Source organism: Hipposideros armiger, unplaced genomic scaffold (assembly GCF_001890085.2).
Source record: "Hipposideros armiger isolate ML-2016 unplaced genomic scaffold, ASM189008v1 scaffold_305, whole genome shotgun sequence".
NCBI classification, from domain to species: domain Eukaryota; kingdom Metazoa; phylum Chordata; class Mammalia; order Chiroptera; family Hipposideridae; genus Hipposideros; species Hipposideros armiger.
In genome coordinates, this window is record NW_017731655.1 from 25,988 (window position 1) to 31,565 (window position 5,578).

A 5,578-nucleotide genomic window follows, 5' to 3' on the forward strand; every position below is an offset into this window, starting at 1 on the left:
TCACTGGCCCTCATATGTGGGATCTGAACCGGGGCCCTCTGGCGTCCCAAGCCAGCTCTTAACCATCACGCCACTCGGCCGGCCCCCTATCTTATTTCTAAATGCTGATTTTTTTGCTTCCCTATTAATAAAAACACAAATATTCCAAATATTACATTTTAAGTGTTAGTGTACAACCTCTTCATAGAAATCAAAGTCCCCTAAGGCTTGCACATTCCCTCTCTGGGCCTTCCATTTGCCCCAGGTGTAATCTTTCCAGATCTTTCCTCCCCACCAACTCACCAGGCTCATTCACCTTTCCAGATGGTTTAATCTTGCTCACGTCATTCTATGTCTCTCAACAGTTTGAAAGACACAAACACCCATAAACTACACACACTGTAACCCATCCCTCAAATATAATGTTTCAGGGCATTTTAATAGCAAAATGTCCTAAAATCTCTCTCTTTTAGATAAATTAAGACCCTTAGAACTTCTGTCTACATGACAACAGGATTTTGGTAAAGATTGCATACCTGTAATATTTCAAATTGTCAATTATGAGAATTTAGGGGAAATGGTGGCTTAAAACAAGGAAATGTCCAGCAGTGGTTTAAGTATATTTACTAATCCAGCAATTATTTTGGGGGTGCTTATTGTGTGCCAGGCATTGTACTAGAGCAGTGGTCTCACTTCAGGGTTATTTTGCTGCCCAGGGGACACCGGCAATGTCTGGAGCCACTTTTGATTGTCATGGCACGGAGAAGGGGGGTGTTACTGGAATCTAATAGGTAGAGACCAGGGATGCTGCTAAACAATCTACTGCACAGGACAGCCCCACAACAAAGGGTTATTGGGTCCAAAATTTCAGTAGTGACAAGGTTGGAAAACCCTGAACTAAAGAAGAAACAATGGTGAACAAAACCAGACACGACCCTTGCTCTCTAGAGTTAAAAGTCATATGCACAGGTCTAAACACAGTGCAGCAGCAACCAGGCGGATATTTCCTCGAATGACTTGTTTCTGTTGGCCAAACATTGAAGTCAAGTTTCGAGAACACAGATCTACCACCGAGTAGCTTGTCATAGCTAAAATAAAAAGTATAATTAGTATACAAAATAAAGGCTTCCCACAGTCTTTGATACTAATTGATGTACTTCCACGCTGATAATTTGACATCCTCCGATATCCAAAGGGAGGGCGGGAAATAGGCAACAATGCGAGATGTGAAGAGGAGGAAGAAAGCAAGGAAGCTGAGCTCCAGCAGACAGAACTTTCTCTCCTCCCGGATACGGCAGGCATGAATAAAGAGACAGTAAGGAAAAAAGGGACTTTAAATGCCATATATGATTGAAAAATACAATTGTTCAATTTTTATGACTTGGAGGAAACGATATGATAAGTAGAAACAGGAAAAAAAATCAATTCTATATACACGATAGGATCTTAGCTACATAAAAGACACCAATACTCAACAGTGGTCAACACGGGCAGTTGGGATCAAGGGACATTTCATTCCGCTTATTTTACTTGCTCATATTTTCTATAATATAAGTATATATAACTTTTATAATTAGAAAGTTGTATATGTTTAAATAAAAAATCTTTAGCCTCGTCTGAAGCTCAAACCAATTTCAAAAGGTCATAAGTAATAATATTATTCGTGCATAAAAAGAAATGCCACAGGATCTAAATATCATTTCCTACTAAAAGATACTAAGCTTGCATAAATGGATGATTGCAAGGTTGGAGCAGGAAAGATTCCATGCGATTCTGGGACATCTTGTATCTGAAAATACGGAATTGCTTTAAAAACAAAAAAATCAAAAGCGAATTTATCAGTGCACAAGTGAAAAGGAAGTAACTGGGTAGAAAAGAAAGCTTTTGCATAGACTACCAATTAAACAATAGAGAAGGAAACAGAAAAATCACCATTTTGCAATCACCGTACCAAAAACTGATCATGCAAGAGTCAATGTATGCAAAATGTACCCTGAGGGCCGGCTGAGTGGCCTGTTGGTTAGGAGTTGGCTTGGGACACCAGCTCTGAGCAGCAGGGCCCCGGTTCAGATCCCTCATGAGGGCCAGTGACGCGGCGCCCTCTACAGCTAAGATGGTGAACAACAGCTCGACCTTGAGCTGGGCTGCCTTGAGTTGCCAGTGATGGCATAGGCTGCAGTGGGGCGGGCCAGCAGCTGGTGTGAGCTTTTGTGAGCTGTCGTGAGCCGCTGTGAGTAGCCGTCCAATGGCCGGCAAGCGGCTGCCTCACCCGGGAAGAGCGCAATGATGGTGCCAACTTGGGCCAGTGAAGCAATATCCTCCACAACTAGACTGAAGAACAAAAGGATAGCAGCTTGTCTGTTCCCCTTCCCTGATTCCCCAACACAGTTCCACTCCCTCAATTCCCCAATTAAAAAAAATCTTAAAAAAAAAAGGACCCTGACGTGTGTGTGTGTGTGTGTNGTTTTAAAAATCGTTAGCTCCGTCCATGCTTTCTTCAACTCTAAACAGAAAAGTTTGGTTCTTCACAGCCTCGTTAGTTATGTGGGTTTACGTTTCACACTCCCAATATATTTTTTTTTGTGGAAAATAACACAATAACAGGTAAACATAAAACAGTATGCAAAGATTTTGATGTACACAACACCAAAAATGAAAACACACACGGAGACTCACCTACTGGTATTGAAAGACTAAATGAAGATATTCTGTCCACCAACGGTCTCTATCCTTTAAGCTGTTACTATTTGGAGCACAGGCTTGCCTCCCTCTAAATTTAGCTCTCCCTGCTACATTATAATCTGCGCCAGTGAGGGTCAGCCTTTATAAGGCACTCACCGAAGCCCTGGCCAAGGCAAGCAAGGGCACTTTGAACAAGAAACTGCTAGCTCAAACCCAGGAAAGGCACAAAGGAAAAGCAGCAAAGGCAGTTCTATTGGGCCCATGTCAAAAGCTTGCTTTTATTAGATTGCATTACAATTTACAACTTGAAGTCAACTAATTCAAAATACACACACACACACACACACACACACACACACACACACACACACACTTTCATCAGAATTTAGCAGAATTCTCAAAGACAAATTCGTCTGGGGTACAATCTGTACATCATGATCTGGCTTTCATTAAAAAAACAGCAACTATAAGCCAAACATACAAAGGCCAAACAAATAAGCTCATGGGCCACCAAAATGGTTCAAAACTTTTTCAAAAATTGCATGCAAAATGCTCAGAGAAAATGGATTTAAGTATTTCACATCTTATTTAATAGACTAACTTCCTTGGATATTCCACAAGATAAAAGAAGACCATAAAAAAACCAGAGTGAGCCAATCAATCAAAAATGAGAAACCAGGTACTCTATTAACGAAATAAACATTTTGGAATAAATTCTTATTTAAGTCTAAATTGAGAAGTTTAATTGAAAGATTTTTAGGTCTAACATATTAGATAAATTTCACCCAATTTCACTCTTAAGTTTCTAACTATCCTTGTGTCCTTTGCAGATTCCATCACTCACATCCCCCAATCAGACTCTGGGTCCAAAGGTGACAATGGGACAGCGGCCCAGATGAGTCTCATGGTAACTGTGTACTAACTCTGCCAGTTGCCCAGCCCACCTTGATCATTCGCGTCTTGTCTTGCCTGGTATTCTTCCTTAATGCTCTCCTTTTTGGAACGACTCTGATCTACCAGAGAAGGACTTGCCTTCTACGTGTCCCTAGAAGGGGAGGACTGTTCTCACCTAGCAACCCAGACTTTTGGCCTGTTACTCTGTTTTTCTGGTCTGGCTCATCTTTGAACTATGATAAATTGCCTTATATAACCTGTTATAGTACACATAGACGCTCTACATATAATAGCTATGCTATTCAAACAACCTCAACTTTATAAATATGGATACTTTAAAGTGAGGTCACCATCTTTTTCTAAAAAGGGATAGAAAGAAAATATTTTAGGCTCTGCAAGCCACGTGGTCTGTTCCAACTACTCAAGTCTGCTGTTACTGTCTGAAAGCAGCCATTGATACCAGGGAAACAAGTGGTCATGGTTGCATTCTAATAAAACTTTACTTACAAAAACAAGTGTTAGATTAAACTGTTCCCCAGGTCGTAGTTTGCCAATCCTCATCTTAGGGCAGTGTAGCCAACGGAGTTGTCTGTGATGGTGGAAGTGTCCTCTAGCTGCACTAACAAGGTAGCTGCCAGACACATGTGGCTACTGAGCCCTTGAAATGTCACTGGTGTGACTCAGGAACTAAATGTTTAGTTTTATTTAATTTTCATTAATTAAAATTAAAATAGAAATAGCCACCATGTCTAGAGGCTATTATGCTGGGCAACCCAGTTCTAAAGCATTCTTTATGGCCAGATGCACTTAAATTTGATAAAAAGGTAAAAAAATACATCCCAAAATAGGAATCATTGTGTTAATATTTTTCAAATCAAGTAGCTCTGAGGGGCATTTTGCCCAAATTTCAAAACCACGTGGCTATAGCAGGAAAGGAAAGAAAAAGACAAGTGAAAATCTCTGTGTGGAGTTAGTTTCACTTAAAACAATAGAGGAAAAAAAGACTTTAGATTCTAAGATAATAAAAAATTATGGGCAGCCATATCATCCCACAAGGATAAAGTGTTTCATAAAGACAGAACTACACTAGCACACAAAACTCATAACATAATTCAGCCACTTTGCTGCAACATTCCCATCAAGTGCTTTGTGTTTAGTTGTTAAGTTTCAAGAATTACCTTTTATTTTATATTCCAAATGAGTGAAATAACTGACCATAAAAAAGCAAACTAAAAAAATGCCCAGGATTCTATACTATTTTCCTTTCCATTAAAACTAAAACTGCAAGAACAAACATCATAAAATCTTTTACAGAATATTGTCATATCCAGGAATCATTTGGGTTGATAACACTGTAGCCCCCTTCTCTCAAAACAAGCAAAAATAATTAAATTGCTCTCTAAAAGAGTAAATTATTAACACTATATAGCAATAAACTAAATGCATGCCTAGAATAACACTACATAATTTGTTTCCCAGAATAACATTAACTTCTTTAATATCCTTATCATGATTTTGTAACAACCTCTCTATAATCAAAATCACTCAGCCTCTACAAAAAGCTTCATTATATCTCCTAGTAAATTCTGTGTAAGTTTTAGTATTCACAATAATTGGAAAAAAACATTAAAGCTGTAAAATAAGATAGCCTATAGAAGAAAAATGTTTCTAAATAAAATCAAATATTCCTTTCTCTAATACAAAGATTACTGTTATATTCATATCCCCTTCATTCTTACCCCTATTGATATAAAAGAACAAAAATCTTTCTTAACAAGCATAAAATGTAGTAACAGTTCTCTCCTCAAAAATTTACAGCTGTATTTTCCAGTGAGAGACATTAATAGTGGAAATATAAATTGTTCTAAGCAACTACCCTATAAGGAAAGAATGATCAAAGCTCGACGGAATTGTATTGTGAAAAAAACAGCACTATGAATTAACTAGTTCCTCTAAATCTTCCGTAAGAAGATATAAAGGCATCATGATAAAATTTTCATTATAACATTTCCAAAACCCTACC

General features: G+C 38.4%; 1 protein-coding gene across 2 annotated transcripts in view; it reads right to left on the minus strand.

The window, feature by feature from the left end:
• BZW2 (basic leucine zipper and W2 domains 2) overlaps window positions 1-5,578 on the minus strand; it is a 37,248-nt gene that overhangs the window by 22,927 nt on the left and 8,743 nt on the right. The window contains exon 1 of one of the 2 annotated variants that reach the window (XM_019659896.1): window positions 2,656-2,754. The exons of the other annotated variant lie outside the window; for it this stretch is intronic. The gene's annotated coding sequence lies outside the window, so the exon portion shown is untranslated. Of the gene's footprint in view, window positions 1-2,655; window positions 2,755-5,578 lie in introns of those variants that run through there. 2 annotated transcript variants of the gene reach the window in all.